The sequence below is a fragment of the Corvus hawaiiensis genome, chromosome 3 (assembly GCF_020740725.1).
Source record: "Corvus hawaiiensis isolate bCorHaw1 chromosome 3, bCorHaw1.pri.cur, whole genome shotgun sequence".
NCBI classification, from domain to species: domain Eukaryota; kingdom Metazoa; phylum Chordata; class Aves; order Passeriformes; family Corvidae; genus Corvus; species Corvus hawaiiensis.
The window spans coordinates 16,670,445-16,690,188 of record NC_063215.1 but is presented as its reverse complement, the minus strand read 5'-3'; the positions used below and the strand labels follow the sequence as shown (position 1 = coordinate 16,690,188).

Sequence of the window (19,744 nt, the reverse complement as noted above, 5' to 3'; positions counted from 1 at the left end):
TAAAGAATAAATCTTTTGTTTTCCTTAGCTTCTGTGCATGCCCTTTACTTCTGGTTTATTAAACTGCCTTTATCTTGACCCACAAGTTTTTTCATCGTATTTTCTCGCCCCATCCTCATGCTGCTAAGGAGGGAAGCGATAGAGCAGCTTGGTGTATACCTGGCATCCAGCCAAGGTCAACCAACCACAACATACTAATATTTTGATTAGATAGTTCCTACTCTTTGGGACTGAGTCATTTTTCAATGAGTGATGAAAAGAAAATCCTATCGTACAGTTTTAAAGAATCATTAATGAAGTATTGCATAATTCTTATCCTCAAACACACACAAGCTACCTCACACATTACAGAAATTTAAGTGTTATGAGACACAATTTTGTCACAGCAAACTTTTTAACTATATTTTTTTCCATGACACAATTTCTAAGCTTATTTTAGTCCCTTTCTTCAGGTAAACAGTAGTACTCAGAAAATATTACACCACTTTCTAGTTTTCAAGTCCAAGAGGTAGAAGCACAGAATTTTAATTAGGAGAAGAGGAGGGGAAAAAAAACAAACCAAAAGAGTTTTTTAAGAGTTTAGAGCATACTTCCTCATGTACCAGGAGATTATTCTGTCCCTTGCATATTTGATGCAGCCTCCTGCCATATCAGACAAAGGTACTGCTCTCAACTGAATCCTGTGGAGCTGAAGTGTAGCTCAGATACACAGATAATGCTGAATTTTATGAGATCCAGGGATTTTCTTCCCCCTCTTCTCCCGTTGTGTGTGCCAGTGGTCTCCTGCTTCCTGTCTCCAGCTGATAGTAGTGGGATGGTGGAAGGTCAGGGAGAAGGGGAGGGGGTGGCTGGGGGCGGGGGGCTGGCAATGTCTGACAACTGAAACAGATGATGCCGCACACCACCTATGTAAACAGAAATAGGCGCTGGGGCTGATGGAGCACAGAGATATGACCCTGCCCATAGAGCCGCTGAGTCTAGACTCCAGATGTGTTCTCACTGTTACCAGGCCAATTCAGATCCAACTGGTAAATATTTCTACCAGATGACAGTGGGCTCAGTTACAGAAATGAGGACAAAGGACAAAATAGGCAGAAAATGAGTAATGGGCATTACTGCTGCTTAAAAAAATATTCTGCATAGTTTTGGAGATGTTAAGGGGCAATTATTTAAATAGATCATATACATTCTTTTATTTTCTTACCATGTTCAGCTGAAAAAGTTCCAAGGCAAACTGAAGGCTATTTAGGCAAATTAGTCACTTAAAATGAACTGAAACAGAGGTCTGTAAAGGATAAAATAAAATTTATACTTGAACTTTACCATATGGACATAAAGAAATGAGAGTAAACCATAGTGTTGATAACCTCAGGCTGGTAAATAACAGTTTATTGGGAAGTGAGTGTTATGTGATTTATTTACAGAAATGAGTGATTATGGAACAAGGATACACTACAGAAACAAAATTCAGGACAGAAACCTCTGTCTACTGGTGTTTCATCACCCCATATGTAAGATTGTGACTCCTGGTCCATGTGGTGTTCAGAATGTCATAAAGTGTGCTAATTAAGCAACAACCAAGTGCCACTGATGAAATCAAGGCTCTGACAGGATTTAAGACGTTACTACTTTGCACCTCCCTCAGACAACTAGAGTGAAAAACAGAACTCTGCAGTGATCTGGGCTCTTTTCTTCTGTCTTCTTCTTCATATATGGTATCATGCCACATAACTACAGGCTAAAGATCTGTCTTTGCAGAGAGTTGCTGTCCTAGACAGTGTATGATAAGGGACTGTAAGCACAGAAGAATATTGTCTATATCCTTTATGAAGACATTTGCAATTTCCACAAATATTACAAGGTCCTCCATATGAGTCCACGTTTGCAAGATGATTGCCAATAAGTGATTTCAGCAGGAGATGTGAACAGGAGAAGACACATGGCTTTAAATGGTCTCTTTCACTAGTTGACAAAAGTAGAAGTCTTGCTTTTCACACTTTGGATGAGCCTTCCTGATACTGTCTTGCAGATGAGTAGGACAAAAACCACAATACATCAATGTAGGTAAGATACAGAGTTTCAAATAGAAAAGGAAATTAATAAACAAAATTGGTTTTAAAATTTTCTTTCATATAATCAGAAGTTTATATGAATATTGTTAGATTGTTTTGTAAAACATTTATTAGACTAAAGATGTCTCTTTGCATGTCTTATACTGAACATGTTGGTAAGAAATGTATAACCTCAGCCTTGCAAGAGTATTTTGGGGGTGTTTTCTCCTCACCCCAGTAACTGGTAGCCAAATACTTTTATTACACACATATATGGGTATGCAAAAAGCATCCAGATCAGCAGACACTGGAGCCATGATGTCTATAAAAGCAAAGTTAGAAATGGCTTAGCTATTAAAATGACCACATTAAACAAGGAATAGCTTGCTTCCTCACTTCGGACTCATAAACCAGCAGCAGGAGCTTTGAACTGAAGAAAGGCTCCTAATCTAAATGTTCTTTGAGAAGACCTTTTAAATAGTTAACCTTCTAGTTATGGCGTAACTGCAACTTTTTCTGTGCACACCTGTGAAGCAATTACTTTGTGTTCAAGAGACAGAGTGGATTTACTTCCTAATTGGCTTTCCTTGCACTACGTTCTTTTGCTTTTTCTCTTCCCTCTCATCTTCCCTTTGTGTTTGAGGAGCTCTAGCCAAATGGTAAATATTCCTGAGGAGAAGTTTGCAAGCACTGGTACAAAATGGCTTGGCTGAATACTCAGAGAATATCGGTATATACTCTCTGGTGAGCAGTAGTGTGCTGTGAAATTGCTACATTTAATTGGGTTACAGCTGCTGATCATTTTGTGCAGCTATACTGGGGATTTACTAACAGATTCTCTCACTTAACACAGTTTCTTTTCTCACACCTTTTCACCCATATACAAAAGAAAAGGTACAAGACTGAGAATATGTGAACCTAGAGAGGCGAGACACTGAAACTCTTTGTACAAATACACTGTGCTTCATCCTTCCAGAGGGAGCACACTCTTAGAATTTTATACCTAATGGATTGACACCAAGCTTCACAGTACCAAAATAAACAATTAAAAATAAAATAATTTAGACCTATAAGGCTTGAGGACAGAAAAGATGCCATACAAAGTTTTGATTTTGTCAGAGAACAAAGAACATTGAGCAGACCCTACAATAGAAAAAAAATAAAAGCCTTTTGGTTTCTTTCACCAGAGGATTCCTTCTCTTCCATCACTGTGTGTTCTCAACAGGAGTGACATCTAAGAATTGACCCCATTCTCCACTTCTTTCTCTCATGATAAGAGCTTTTTAAACAGTGGATACCTCTTTGATCTGCTGGCTTCCTGTAGCTATTCACACCATGGTTATTCAGTAGCTCCACCCCTCTGACCAGGTCAATGAACATACTTGAAGCAGTATCACATAGCACTGCCTACAGAATATTAAAATATAGTGAGTATTCACCTTCCACAACCTGTCTCTCAGAAAATCTACTGACTACTCAGCCTTCCTCCCCATAAATGAATCATCTATTTTTGTCTGACTGGGAGTAGGTGAGGACGTCCATGTCCCAAGAGTATCAAACTCTAAGAACAAAAGGACACATCCCATGTTTTATTTATTAAGGGAAATGCTAAACATTTTCAGCATCCAGCTTAATTATCCCAGAGTTGTACACAAACATTTTTAATCTAGAACAAAATGCCTGGAAATTACAAGATGAGAGAAACAGAGATAGAAATCTGTGAGTTAATATAAAGGTGAGAATGGGAAACAACTGACATTTTCAGGTACCATTAACACCTTGCCAAAATATCCAAATTGTCACAAAGGCTTCAAATATGGTTACATCAAAAAGTGCTTATAATGTAAGCAGATAAATATTTTTTTCAAGAAAATTCTAAATTAGTGTCTGAAGGAAGTAAATTTTGTTGGAAGCTACTATTGATAACTGTGATGAAGCAGATTTTTGAAAAACTGCCTGAAATAAACAAATCCATTCTTTCAGTTCTGCACACAAATATTTCTTTGCCAATACAAATGCATTTTTTATATACAAACATACTGACTAAAAATACGATCTAGACCATGTAAGAGAACTATTGCGTATTATATCTCCCATTTTTTCCCTTTCTCTTTTCCTTTACCTTGTCTCTCCCTTTCCCTTTTCCTATTTTTTTTTAAACAGTCTCATAGGTCTTTATTTGTACTTTTCAAAATCTCTTTAGACATCCAGTTGTGTGCTCATGTACAACATTTAGCTCCGTGTTCCTAGCATGTGTATTTCTTCATTTTTCTTTAAAAGTTTTCTTCCAATTTTTGGTCGGTGATTGCCATAGGATATTACAAGGCAATTCACAAAGTAATAGTGCATTTAAGTTTGGGGAGGGGAGAAATATATGCATATATGAATTCATACAAACAAAAAAATAAATTTAAAAAAAAATTGAATGGACATTTATTTTAGCTTAACTCATTTTTATTTGGAAATGTTACAATAGTACTGCATAAGATAATACTTTTTTTTCTTTTTAATGGCTAAAACATCTTTTGATTCTTTTTGAAACAGTTGCATTTTCCATGGATTAAAATAGGTTGAGAATTGCTGCTTCAGAAAATCCTCACCAGACTGATGGGTACAATGTAAGGTAATTAATGTCTATATTCATTAGATAGTTAGTATGCAAGGGAGAAAGCCTAAATCAGAAAGTCAGTTAATTCACAAGGAAAAAAAAAGACCTCAGAAAGTGGAGAATTTCCAGAGGTAAAACAAAACCAAGGCACCAGAAGAATACTTAGAATGGGCCCACACAGGAAGTTTCTGAGCAGAAGACAGAAAGACATGGGAATTCAGTCATTCCTAGTGGGAGTCAGGAGAGAGTATGAGTTCACTGAGGAACCAGCCAAATTCAAGACGAGTTGTCCTGGTTCAGAGATAAAACTATTTGATTCTGGAGAAAACTCATGCAGAGAAAGGATCCTGATCTACAAAAAGCCTCCAGGAAGACTTGAGCACGAACCTGAGGAATGATCCAGACCGTGAAACTGTTGGCTCATTTTCGGGGGTCCTGAGTAACTGAAGAGCTGGCCAGATACACGACACATACACCAATATGATTTGAGCATCGTTCTCCCTTTATTGTTTACCTATGCAAGCTTATATCTACTTTGCAAAGATTCAGGCCCAGTCCCTCTAGACGGCCTCTAATCCGCGGGGGAGCAGATCAGTGTATAACTTTGCCAAGGACTCTCAGGGCTGCCTGCTGCCAGGTGCCTTCCAGGCTTGCGTGCAGCCAGGGGCCTGTTCAGGGGTTTTTCCTCAGCAACCCTGGGTTGTCCAATCTTTCCAGGGGCATCATATGCCCTTGTTCCACAAGGAATCCCTCTACAGCTTATAGCAGGGAAATGAGGATAGGGATTGCATTTTTTGCTTCAATTTTCTGAGTTTCTTTTATTAAAGCATTAAACTTTTATTCTTCATTTTTCAATTAATACAACAATGTTTAAAAAACAGAACACAGGTCTGTATGGGTGGCTCTATACTTACAAATTACGCAGCGCTTCGCTAAGGCTGGCAACTGGCAACTTACATTGCTAAATAGCTGAAATGATCCCAGCACATTACTAGTCCCATCCAAGAGAATGCCTGGGCATGGTGTAGGAGCAAGAATGAGCCAAGCACTCCATTATGCAGCTGGGATGGGGCCATCCTGTTTGGAAGGTAGGACAGTTGAACAATGTGAATTCCAATCCATTCATTCCAGTTTGCCTCAGTGCCAGTGAATCACACAATTGATTTGCTTGCATAGATACAGACTTTGTGTATACATGTGCTGTGTTTATCATGGAGTCCGAAAAAGGCAAATTATAAACCACCATAGCAGTCCATTTAGTAGGATTACTGAAACTATATGAGAACTGCAAGAGGTATGGTATTTTTTCAGGGCAAAAATATCAGTATCACAACAAGGAAGAGATCCTTGACTGCTGGAATTCTCACTCAAATCAGTTTTACAGAATCAGAGAGTAGATGAGGTCAGAAGGCCTCTTTGGAGATTGACTAGTCTAATCAAGGAGAATCAAGGAGAGCAGGCTGCCCTGGACCACGTCCAGTCAATTTTGAATAATTCCAAGGGGAGACACTCTGCAAGTTCTTTGGGCCACCTGAGTCATTGCTCATAAATCCTTATGATAAAAAGAGATTTTCTAATGTTCAAATTGAATTTCCTTTATTTCAGTTTGTGCCTACGGCTTCTCATCCTTTAACTGGATACCACTGAGAAGTGTCTGGCTCCAGCTCTCTTAGTGTCTCTTCATACATCAGATGCTCCAACTACTTCATCCTATTCATGCACTTCACTGGACTCCCTCCAATATTTCCATGTCTTTGCTGAGGAGCTCAGCAATGGACCCAGAATTCCAGATTGTTTTGCCGGGACTGAGGAAAGGAGAAGGATCACCTCCCTCAACCTTCTGGCAAAACATCAAAAGAGGAAAAAATAATATTTCAGAAGAATTAGCTAGTGATTTCTAGATCCTTCCACAGAATGGTATCAAAGTGGAAAAAAGTATTAACTCAGTTGAAAATGTGCTTCTAAATCAACTTTATGGCCTCATGTGATTTTTTTAAGTCTGAATTTTTCTGCTTTTGCATCAGACTCCTCATATCCTACATTCTCATTATAAGAAAAGAATATATATATATATAAAATTACACATGACAAGGAAAGAGGAATAAATTTGTAGTATTGATAAAACTATGCTAGTAAAGAAGGAAAATGGACACTGACGAAGAGCATTTCCAAAGGAGAATTCATGTAGCTTGAAACCACATTCCGACTTTTCCAACACAATAGTCTATACAAATCATGGAAACAAATTATTAATATTTACTACTACATTCCCTGTAACAGTCTCAAGCTACATTAACCTTGATTAGGACTTGCATACTTAAAACATGGTTTAGATTGAATTAAGAGGCATTTAGGCATGGTTTTGGTTCATCTTTTCAGTTACTGTTGACAAAGACACAGCAGAATGTTCAGTATTTTTGAAGTAGAAGTATTTTTAAGCAAGTACATGGATTGCCTCTAGCAGTGTTTGAAGTCATTTAGAAAAAATCTGAGGGCTGAAAATTAGGTGCACTGACAACATCCACTTCCTCTCAACATTTAATTTGGCACATTTCATTAATATTATCAGACTAATACATTAGCACTGGCACGTGGTAACTAATTATCCCTGGATGTCTGTGAGTCTGTCTTTACTATGGGGATCCCATGGTGTTTCCTTGCAGCCCTCCTAACCTCATAGACCAGATTATAACACCTGCATAGAGGTCACCATGACTCTTTTCCATCAGATTTCATCTTTCCTAGACTCAAGTGTGGACAGCAGGGGAATACAGTGTGCTCACAGGTCTTACCTGGTAGGAAATCACAATGCAAACCGAAGATGACTCCAGCCCTTAGAGCTGAGAACTGCAAATACAACTCCACATGTGGAACGCAAAGAACAGCAGACCATTAAACCCTTGTGTTCATTTGTCTAAATATTCTTACTTGGCTGCGCTAGAATACCCAGGGTTTCACTGGCAGAGATATAACTCCTACCTAAATCCACCATCAGTACTTTTCCATCACAAGCAGATTTCCTGAAGGGACGACAGGGAAGAACATAAGATGTCTAGGACTGCAAACACCACAGAGTGTGTCTCTCCCACGTAGCACTGGAGTGCACTCAGACCAGGGCAATGCTTCAGACACTTTGCTAGATCTCCAGCCGCAAATGAAACAGGGCCAAACACATCATGCATCATTTTAAGTGCTGGCACATCCCTGGAATGAGCTTGATCCATGCCTAGCTGGCAACTCCTTTAGGAAATCCCCAGCCATGGCCTAGTGCCAGAGATCATTGTCAGGAGACAGCCCAGCCAAGACTATGGAGTTCAGCAACAGGAACACCAGCACTGGTCATGCTTTGTGCCCCAGTACAGACACAGAAATCGTAACAACATCCAGTCTTGCTCCAGAACATCCAATATTTACACAAAAGAAAGTTTATATAAAACAGTGCCTCCCACAAGCCGCTGTTGATAAAACAGAAAATGGTGGGAAAGGACTGCAAGATACGCACTATTAATTTTTTTTTTCTTTGTCCACTGTTTCTGTGGTTTTGTGCAGCATTTAGCGCAAGCTGAACATCGCCCTAATTTGGGGATGTTGGAGGCTCCAGTAAAAATCATTCACATAGATCAAGCCACACTATTTTGTCTTCTAATTTAATTGCCGTGTACTTCAGCTGGCTAAGAGTTTTCAACTTTGAAGACTCTTTTCTTCTGGAAATCAAACTGATATACGGGTGACTAAAGGCTCTACAGCACATTATTGTTATTGATTTTTCCTAAGCAACTTTCCCTACTTTTCATGCAAATTAAGACAAAAATTGAGCAATCTGGTCTTGTAGAAGGTGTCCTTGCCCATGGCAGACAGGTTGAAACTAGATAATCTTTAAGGTCCCTTTGAATCCAAACCATTTTATGATTCTATGAAAAATGAAACTTTATGGGGTGTTACTTTGTGATTAACTGACATCTCCTAGAGTAAAATAAGAAACCTTTACAGTTTTTATGTCTGAAGTCTTGCAGAACATAACAGCTATAGTCTTTGGAAATTCAGTTTTAAGTCATACTGAGAGATTTGTCTCTTTCAAGAGAGCATTTTTTCACAAGACTGTTCTACAAATTAGCCGAAGTCCTTCCAGGTAATATCTTTCTTTCTCTCACTTCCTCAGCAACTTTCCTTTTGTTTTGCTCAAAAGTCTTCATGTCATCTGTCCTCAGGAACAACTTCATTATGCAGCAATTGAAACTCCATGTTATAGCTCATCTTTGTAAAAAGGAAAATATAGTTCATTTGCATGAGAATGTCATGGAATTTTGCTTAAAGATTAGCAGAGAAAATGACATGGAAATTGCAAGCCCAGCCATTTGGCAACTGACTATCCTGACCAGGCTTGACACCCAGTAGTGATCTGGACGTAATCTGTGAATATGTTATGTCTTGCACAATGCTCCTTCTGTCTTTGGTAATCATCATTTCTGTATTGTGATCAAGAAACATCGACAGAGCTGGACACCCTTCTTCAAGGCCTGTGTGCAAACATCCTAAACTGCTACAGTGATACAGAACAGAAAATAAAATGTTAGACCAGCATAAATATTCATTCCAAAGGGATGTATTCCAAAGTGTAATCATTTGTCAAGCTGAGGAGTGGTCTCCAGCTTGCCATTTTCTACAGCAGTACTACATCCAGTGTAGAGCCTGCCTTCCGAATGCAATTTGAAAATGCTTTAAACAGATTTCAATGACATGAGAATGACTTTAACTCACTGTATTGTCACTTCCATTGCAGTAGTATCTGGAGGATTCATTCACATACATAGGCACTATAAAAACACCGATCACTTTCTGTTCCACAAGTTTACAGTTAGCAGTGGATAACTGATATGAATTACTAAGCATTCAAAAATCATAGCCACAAGAAGTGGAACTTCCTGTTTGGAAAAAAAAAAAGAAATCCACCATTTGTTCAAGGCTGTTTAACAAAAATGGACTAGTTTCCAGTCAAGCATGATGAAAAGCCCTAAAATGTTATGCCCATTTTATAAAGATAAGTTTCTTCAGTTACATAAAACTTCTGGTAATAAATGTAACTTCTGTTTCAGACTAATATAAAATTGAATCTGCAAAATAATTCTCTGTATAAGGAGAATTTCCTTGTCAGTTTTTTTCCATTAAACCATTTATAATAGAGATCAGATAAAGTGTAGTCTGATGGAGAGCAACACTTTATTCTCTTTTACTGAAAATAACACTGAAGCACTAAAGCATTATCTTCCATATAATGTGCATTCACTGGAATTGGCTGATACAGATTCCTTGATGAAAAACACCTGTAAACCCATGTCACGCCCAGTAAGACGTTGTATACAACGCACCAACAAACTTAACATCAGTTTTTGCAACCTGCATTTTGGTCTAGTTTTGTGCAAGTGTGTCATTAACAAATCTACGATATCAGTTTCCTGATCTGTGTACCGCTAAACACTTCAGAAGAGCTTTTGCTTTGAAATTTACAGTTACAAAAACTATCATTTCCAGACCCCATAGGCAAAAACCGTTCGTCTATGGCTTTACAGACTGAAGATTTCCTGTTACATTCAAGAAACACTGAGTCCAACAGGGTGTGGTACACAAGTAGGCAGACTGTTTTGTTGAAGTAATTGTCAAATAAAGCATAAAATGCAAATCGTGCCTTGAGACCTAATGGAACCAGCGCCTTTTATAATAGTAACTACATTTACCAAGAAAACCTCAGAAACTGACTTCCTGGGGTTTTTCCTTTGATGGCTTTTTTGTTTTGTTTTGGTGGAGTTTTGGGTTTGGTGGGTTTTTGTTGCTGTTGTTGGTTTGGTTTGGGGTTTCTTTTGGCAATCCTTCCTTTCCCAATGTATTACAGAGAATAAAAACACTGATTACTACATAAAAGTATCTCCTAAAAATCTGAGACCTCAAAAACATAAGCAACATCTAAATCCTTAAGGACTGTCTCATACTTTCTTCAATACTTTCCTGCTTTTATTTAATTTAACTGAGGCTTGGAACAGAACTTCTTTGGAGTGGAGAACAAGTCAATTCATGTAAACCTATGTAGGACCTCCTATTCTTCTGTGCAGTGTACTAGCTTAAGAATAAAATCCACGTGCATTACTTATTCCTTGCGTAAATAGAGTTTTCATAGTCATGCACCCACAGTACATCAACTCAAATTTCTGCATAAACACCAAAAAAAACTAGAGTTGCACCATTCAGGGAACCTGTATAACCCACACACTCACTTTTCCCATTATGCAAATTTACAAATTGTTGAATGAGATACAAATTTTGAGGTCACAGACATCAAAGAAAGACAAAGTATCAAAGGCATCTAGAAGACAAAAAGTTAGCATCGTGGTCCTCAGCTTTGTCTCCAAAAAGGTCAGTAAGATAGCAGTTTCCCCAAGCTGTCCAAGTGGTGGGCATGTAGGTTGTTGCAGTGGGGCACATGGCATGGTGCTGCAACCTTCCAGAAGCGCCTCCAGCAAGAGAGCCGCTCGGCTGGCCACTTCACATATACACACTCACGCACATGCGCTAGGAAGTTGTAAGGGAGGGACGACAAGGAGCAGGGAAGGGTTCTTTGTATAGTACTCCACAGGCGAGCTTTATTGAAGGCTCACAAGTGAAACGCTCCAAGGAAGAAGAATAGGGGAAAACGGGGGGTCCAGGAGTTTTATATGGGACTGGGTAAGGGCCGAGAGAGCATCAGGAACCAATGGATAGAGGACACAGGGGCGGAGCCTAGGTGGGGCTAGGATACAGGGACCAATGAGGAAACATGGGAGGAGTGGTGAGGGACCAAGGGCCAATGGGAGAGCCAGGAGGGGACAACTTTCCAGAGGGGAGACATATAAGGTAAAAGGGGGCAGGGAAGCCAACGGGCCAACCAGAAAAACAGAACTAGGGTATATTTGCATAATTAACATTAACAACGCAAAGCCTCTTGGGAGAGTTGTCCTAACCTAAAAGAGCCCTAAAGCTCATCCTTCCGGGGGGCTGTTGCAATTCCTTTGTCAATAGGCCCATTGGCCTCCCCAGTAGGTGGTTAAAATCTATTTCTCCTTTTATTGACTAATGGGACTACTTAGGCAATTGCTACAGAGGTACTGTCAATGTTTTAGCTGCAGATTAGGTGCAGCGGTCCAGTCCAGAGTTATTTCCTCATTATCACTGTTCCCTTAACCTTTGGATTTTCAACATTAATTTTTACGGCATTTCATTGCAGTATTTCATTAATGTATTTTCTGCAAGCTTTCACTGTAATCTTCTGAAGTAATAATATTTTTGTAATAATATGAAAACAAAGAGGAGCAAGATGTAATGCTAGTGCAAATCAACAAACAACATTCCACTGCACCCTCAAAGGATCTGATGTCTCCTTGTTCTAAGGCATGCTTTCAGTGGAATGGGAAGATTGAAAATGGAAAATAAACAGATCAAGGTAGATCATCACAGGAAAAGTAAATAATTAGAAGTAACTAAAAAAAGAAAGACATAAGTCACCCTCCTTACAAAGCTGGTGGAGAAAAAGAGAAGGGAGAAAGAACCACAAGAGGGATTAATTTTTTTACCCAGACAAATTTATAATTCCTGTGCAGAACTATGTAAGTGTCTACAGGACATAATATAGGTCTAAATACTCGTTTCCTTTGCTAAATATTCATTATTCAAATAAAAGTTTTTAGAACCCTTTAAAACAAAGATCATCATACTTCTACTAACCTTTTGCTCCTCAGCGTCTTCACATGGGAAACACTGTAAAATTTTTCTCTGGATAGATGATGTCCATGAAAAGCACCTCTGGACTTCTCCACACAGGGAAGATGGGATTCTTCAGCAGTCTTTCAGCAGTCAAACATGCCTGGAGCAGAGGAGTGAGAAACAGCATTTGACTCAACACTACCCAAAGAGAGAAGGCTAAAGGTCAAAGTGGACCTTTTCTTGGGGACACACCCATTTTTTTCTTTGAGGAAATCGTTCCCATATTAGTATGATCTGCAGTGCCGACCATGCTGCTACAGATACTACTAAGATAAATCATTATGAAAGGTCTCCAGCCCTAATAGATCTCATATTTTAACATATACTGTGACAGTCACTCAGTGACTAGCTTTATATTCCAGGTGCACTTCTGTCTGTAGCAAGAAAGCTGAAATTCCGTTTGTAATAAATATAACCCACTATAATAGGTTGATTTTGAAATTTTCACTTTAGATGTAATTTATAAGGATTAGATGCTATACATCATAGTTCATAGAAACAATATAAAAAAGGCAACTATTAGAACTAATTAAAAATTCACACATCTGGGACTATGGAAAAACACTTCAAAATAACTATTTATCTACCCAAATTGATACCAGACACAGTGAGAATACAGGAAAGACAGATGGATGCTATGTTTCAGGGAACATGTACACTGCTAGTGGGTGAAATTATTTTGCTCATATCTCCATTTATAGCTGAAAATAACCAGCCTTCAGGTTCCAATAGAGAATGACACAAAATGCAACTTGTGCAAATGTAACATGTTGGTGCAATTGAGAAGACCTCACATATGTTGAACTGACTACAACATGGCATAAGCCACTCGGGGCATTTGGTTAACGCACTTAATTTAGCACAGGAATTGCTGTATGAGAGCAAACAAATTGCCAAGCTATTTCTTATTCTGTGCTTAAGACTAGTTATTTTCCTTTCTTTTACTGTGTCCTATTTACTTTTTTTTTTCTTCTTTGCTCTCTTATTTCATCTTTATTTTAAGGAAGCTTTCTGTGACTCTAGTAAAAAAGTAGGCTCTGTGCTACACTCAGATATAGGAAAGCTCTCTTCTCTGACTACGGTTTCTTAGGCTCATGAAATTGACTGTATTGTAGTTTGAGGAATCCAGCGGCTTTCCTGCCTAATTTGTTTCTGACATAACTTGTTTATTTATTAGAATTAAATCAGCAGATAGGATTTCCTACCACATTAGTCAAGCCAAAAGAAATGCTCTGAAGTAAAACAATTTGTTTCATTAATATTTATCCCATAAAAACATTTGTCTAACAGTTGAAAGTACTGAGTAGTTCTGCAAGTGCTTCATAAGAAGGATTAATATGTCAAGTCACCTATTTGAGGTCTCTGGCTGCTTTGTATATTATCACTAGGAAAAACTATGAAAGTAAGCCATGATATATTATGGGTTTAACCAAGATGGAAAAACAGGAAGTTCCTACTCTAGAGCTGACAACCAAGGAAAAATAATACTAATATCTGAATTTAAATAACAGAAAATAAGGGGATAAAAAGAATGAGCATAGTAAGCTAATCCTGTGTATACCTAATAGGTTTCATGTATCTATGATGTCTGCACAGGAACTATCTGCTTACTTCTCTTTACCATCAGTATAGAGAGATGCATGTGCACTTTAGGATGAGATAAATCCGTGATTCCCATCTGACTTGACTACTGAGTGTGTTGGGACTAGCTCAGACGCAGCTTTATGTGAGAAACACTCACATTTGAACAGGTGTATCCCACTTAAGATGCCAAATTATTCCTATATTTTCTGTAGGTTTCTCAGCAGAGGAAGGTTTCTTTTTAAAGAGAAGTTTTGGAGGAGGAAAAGGAAATTGTACTGATGATGATTATGATTTTTTGCTCCATGTACAAAGAAGTCTTTAGGAAAAAAAGCAGACAAAAAAATTCAAACAAGGACAATACAAAGATCAACATCAACTGCTAAGGCCAGAAATCAACTTTTCTCCAGCAAATATGAATCAAGCAGGGAGAATCTGGGAAGGGCTTTAAAGATCAAGATAGTTGTTTAAAAGAAAAAGGGAAAACACTTAATTGATATAATTTCCTTGGCACAGTTAAATTCAAATCAAGAATCTATGTGCCTTTGCAACAGAAGAGAGAGGATAGAAACAAAAGAGCAAAACTCTATCTCTGAAGTAAAGATATTATCAGTTGAGATTAAAGATGTTGCAATTAATTAGGAATAAGGATGTATGGAAAAGTGCTTGTAAAAGGTTGTCACAGTGAGGAACAATGAGAGAGAATATAGCTTACACACCTTCCAAATGTTTCAGGAAAGCATCCACAAGACCTAGAAATACTGATGCCTTTTCTTGGTCTTAAAATCAAGAGTCAAACACGGTTAGAAGGGAAAAAAGGGATTTTACCTTGGTATTTATTTTAAGGATCCTTAAACGACCACGTCCAGGTCGAATGCACCGAAATGCACACCACAATGCACACCCTCAAAAGATCAAGTATAACATTATAGGTCTTATTAATTAGCATATCTATCAAAGATTCCCCAGTGAGAGGCTCAAGTGAGCCCCCCTCCCCAAGGAACCTTCCCCTGGATAGCTCTATCTTAGTTTACAAAATGTGTTCTGGAGAGGACCTTGGGGTCTGGGGCACACTGATCCCTACTTACAAAGCTTCTAAAATGTTTAGTCTCCTAGCTGAACAAACAAGTCCAAGAATGTAGGCAAAAAAACACTACTACAGAAATTATAAAAAGGTCTAACAGGGGTATAAAAGAAAAGGCAAAAAATCATCATGGCAACAATACCCAGAAGAGCAGAACATGGAGAGAGGACCAGGTGAAAAACAACACTGAATTATATCAGTGACAAGCAGGATGATGTCACAGTGATGAAGAAAAGAAGTATTGTGGACAATTAAGGAGTTAGAACTCATTTTTTACTCAAACTGACCTTTAAAAAGATTTAGTGTAATAGTTGAGTATTTTCTGTTTGTAGACCAGGAGAGAAATCTGAAGGAGAGCTCTGTCTGTGAGTCATCTGCAAAGAAACAGTAGTTGATTTTGCACATGTTATTCAGAGGTACAATATAGAAGGAAAGAAGAATGAGAGGGAAAAGGAGTCTTATTAATAGATAATCAGTGATAAAAAACTATAAAAGAAAACACTCAAGGGATTATCAGAATTGGAAGAGGGAAAACCAACATATGTAGACACCTCAAAAGCCAGTGGACGATGGGATTTTAAGAAGAGCATACTTGGTTAGATCAATGACATCTGATGAAACTTGATAGCACAGGGTACTGAATATGAGATTTGGCTAACAAGAGGGCATTTGAAATTTTACAAGAGTAATTTCAACTGAATGAGATGAGTCCGTTCTGGGCTTAAGGAACAAAAATGGAGTGACAGGACACAGCATACACTGGAGTGAAATACAAAGTGGTGCAGTAACTGGAAAAGGAAATGAGGACACAAGTGAATTTTTTTGATTAGAAGATATTAGCACCAGGTTCACAAGAAGAATAAGAGACGAACCATCCCTACCTTTGTTTCTTCAATAGAAGAGAGAAATTTCTATCCCTCTATTCCTCTCTGGTCCCTTGCTACCAAATTTCTTTAGTAATAATAATCCCTATTTTGTTAGCCACGCTACTTTATTACACTAACAACATAGCAAAGGGACATGCCAGTACTTCGCTGTTGATTTTCATCCTGTCATGGGTTAGCAAGCATAGTCCCGAGAGTGATGTTCTTGCAAAGGGGTGCTTACAGCTTCCTCTGTGACCTAACAGAACCTATCACCTGGCCAGTTTGAATATGGACAGTTCTTTAAGCCACTTAAAATTGTGACCACCTCTGTGATCCACACTTAAGAATAGACAGACTCCCCGCCCCCAGCTCTCTCGTTTCCGGTGCTGGGACAGGTGGCTGTGGGCCTCGTGCAGGGGCTGGCGGGCCTGGCCCAGGCCCTGCTCGGGCCAGGCCAGGCCACGGCCATCCTGGAGCCGATGGGCCCTGTTCCACCTGCAGAACTCCCCCACAGCCCTGCTGAGGGCAGCCGGAGTGGCTCGGCTCTCCTCTCCATGTGCAGCCAAGATTCAGCTGAAGCTGCCCTGCTGTCCGGCAAAAGATCATGTGGCCAACAGCGATAAGCAACATTCCAGCTGCAAGGCCTGGGTGAGATTAACCCTTTTAGTGCTGTGAACAGCTGAAAACCTGAAGGAGAAGAAAGAGGAGATGCTTAAAGCTGAAATTCTGTTGTGAGGCTATGATGTATCAGAGTACCCATTGTAATTTCATGAAGGCATGGGGGGGTGGAGCATTCAACTTGTAATTGTGAGCAAAAGCACTTGCGCTGAAATAAGCAGATGCTGAAGCAGCTGTAATTTAATGAGAAATTTGAACACCAAGAGATAGAAGCAATGAGGACTTTTGCTCCAAATAGAAAAGGAGAAGACCTCAGCTCCTAGAGATGCTCCCAGAGATAGTCCTAGAGATGAAGATGAGGAGGACCCTTTGCTCCCAGGGAAGGAGAAGGGCCTCTGTTCTTAGAGATGAAATGCTCCCAGAGATGGGTGAAGAGAACTTTTGTTTCTGAATGGCTCAACCTTAAAATTTTACCCCAGTAATTCAAGAGTGGGCCCTCGAAAGCAGTTGTGGGAAAAGCTGCAAGTCGTGGGAAGGGACTCACATGCGAGCAGAGAACCAACCCGGGCGGCTGTCTCATTGTGATAATGTTTTCATAGCATGGACAGAGAGACTCCTCTTCCTAAATGGACTGAACAAGGTTATTATGGAAGTGATAGACAAACTGAATATCTCAAGGGCTGTCTTTTTACATTGTCAGTGGGAGAAGGGAGAAGGGGGGGGGGGGAGGAGAAGTGTTCTGAAGGTGTGGTATGATTTTTTTTTCTTCTTTTAGGTCTGTTAATAAACTTCTTTATATTCTTTCAAGTTTGGTGCCTGCTTTGCGTTTCTCCTAATTCTTACCTCACAGAAGGTAAACAGTAATGAGTATTTTGGACCAAACCACTACAAGCCTCTTCCTCCCAAAGGAAGTGCAGGGCAGTAAAGTACTTTTGCACACAGATTGCCAGCTAATACTCACTGATAGTTAAATATGTCCTTCTTTGGGTGGTTATATGAATATAACCTGTCCCTGTCCTCCTTTGAGCCAGCAGTGTCTATCCCGGTCAGCAAGCTTCTGGCTCTCTATCCACAGATGGTCTCTCTGGTAGCATAGCTACTGACTCTGATTTTTATTGATCAGCAGCAAACAAACCTCGCTGTGCACACAACCTCGACAGCTGCTATTTCTTGAGCAGTTCATAATTCATGCTTTCTAACTTACTTTACCTATACCACGCTAACAGATCTGCACTTAGCTTTTGTTGAAAACAGAAGAGAGGGCAACAGTACTGATGGCACTGGAAACGATGACAGGCAGACTTATATTATGTGAGTGGCAAGGTGGCAGAGTCATGCTGAGGTAAGACCAGGAGAGGGTCAAAGCCAATGAATGTTGAAATAGCCCCTTGCACATGATCAGAGGCCAAAAAAGGGAACAACACTTGAAGACTGAGTTGTGTGAACAACCCTTTGACAAGCGGGAGTGTTGTACCAAAGCTGGGGGTTGAATGAAGAGCTGAAACAAGCACCAAATATTTAAGGCCTTAGGTGGGTCGTGAGCATGAAAGCTAATGCAGAGAAAAAGACTATGAAAGAAGGAAGAACAAAATTAAGTTGGCATGTGAATGAGTATAATGAGGTAGAGAGCAAAAGGTGTCAATCATCATGTTACAGGAGTGGAAACTAGAGTCAAACACGGTGAAGAGTGTAAAGGAGGGAACTTGGTGATATAAACCATGAATAGTGCATATCCTTCAGCACTGTGTTTGAGCTCTGGGGTTTGTATCCTACCATATTAAAACACAGTATTTTGTATGATGGTACTTTATGCTATTTGCATGATCTCTGTTCCCCTTCCAGGATAGCAAGAAATAACATAACTTACTGTTTTCTGCCCTTCCACCATACACCAGCATGACTGTGTGTCCACTCCCTCTTTTTTGTTAGGCTCTTCCTGGGTCAAGCCTTTCTTTTTCTTTTTCTTTTTTAATTTTAAATAAAGATTATAGGTTTGTTACATTTTTCTGTCCCTGTATTTGTTTCCATGTTACCTCTCTGATGTCATTCTCTGCCCAGTGTTAACCTTCAGCACTCTTAAGAGTGTCTGTTCTATCAAATTAAGTCTGAATCTGTCCTAATTCAAGAGTGGTTGAAAATTATTATCATTCTGATGGCTGCTCAGTGTCCTTTTTGAAATGAACTGTGATCATGGTCCAACTCCTGGTGGATGGTCCACATCTCCCAAGCACAGTTACAGCTGGCATTAATTGGCACCCTTGTTCTCAGTCTTAGTAGGCAGGTTAAGCACCAGATTGTGTAATGAATTATTTTCTCACTCCTGGGTGTGATCTACCTGTGTCCAAGTTGAAGCAGAATACAGAAGCAGCAAAGGAAAGCCCAAGTAATTGCTGCTTTTGCTGTGCCATCTCTGTGACTCAGGTCGACAGGGCTTTTCACATTTTGCGATTTTGGAGTCAAACGTGAAACAAAGTCACTTATGAGATGCCCTTGAAAAACTATTTCTAGACCATTTTTATAATTCTGCAGTGAATGACAGCAATATGAATGCTAGCACAGTAACAGGTTGGCAGAAACATTTTATTACCTTAATTGTGGATGAGAAGTAATTCTCAAAAAAAGAGGGAACTTGTCATCCCACGCTTCAGTGGGATTCTCAGACATATTCTGTTAGAAGCCGAGTGCTATGAATGTCAGATGGTGGGTCCCCCAGGCTCCCTGGCAACCTGCATGCGACTAAGAAAGAGGCAACAGCTTGCTTCAAGTATCCTTCCTAGAGATGACATAGTTAGATAAACCCAACAGGGAGTATAGCACGTGGAGGGAGCAGTCTGGTAAGAGGAAACCATTCCCTGTGGGACTGGCTCCATATTGCCACATGAAATGTTCAAAACACTACTAGCCAGGAAAGTTGAATTTATTGCTTAATGAGCAGAGGACCCGGAAAAGATCATTGACAACTGCAGTGTAAACACAGCCACTTAATAGGGTGTTATTGAATGCCAAGAGGAAATTAAAAAAATCTGTCCTACGAGTAGCACTTTCTACCATATAGAATATGATTGGAATAAATACAGAACACAGAAAGCAGCTGTAGAGAACAGATGAGATACTGGATATGGTGGAAAGAAGAGAAGAACTTATATCC

The 19,744-nt window shown here is 39.4% G+C and overlaps 1 long non-coding RNA gene across 1 annotated transcript in view; it reads right to left on the bottom strand.

Annotated features, from left to right (window-relative positions):
* Nucleotides 1–1,368: 1,368 nt before the first annotated feature.
* The window catches only part of LOC125322616, a 235,961-nt gene continuing 217,585 nt past the window's right edge, over nucleotides 1,369–19,744 (bottom strand). The window contains exons 14-16 of the long non-coding RNA XR_007202114.1: nucleotides 15,400–15,486; nucleotides 12,409–12,547; nucleotides 1,369–3,458 (exon numbers count right to left, since the gene is read on the bottom strand). This is a non-coding gene — a long non-coding RNA (uncharacterized LOC125322616). The remainder of the gene's footprint in view (nucleotides 3,459–12,408; nucleotides 12,548–15,399; nucleotides 15,487–19,744) is intronic.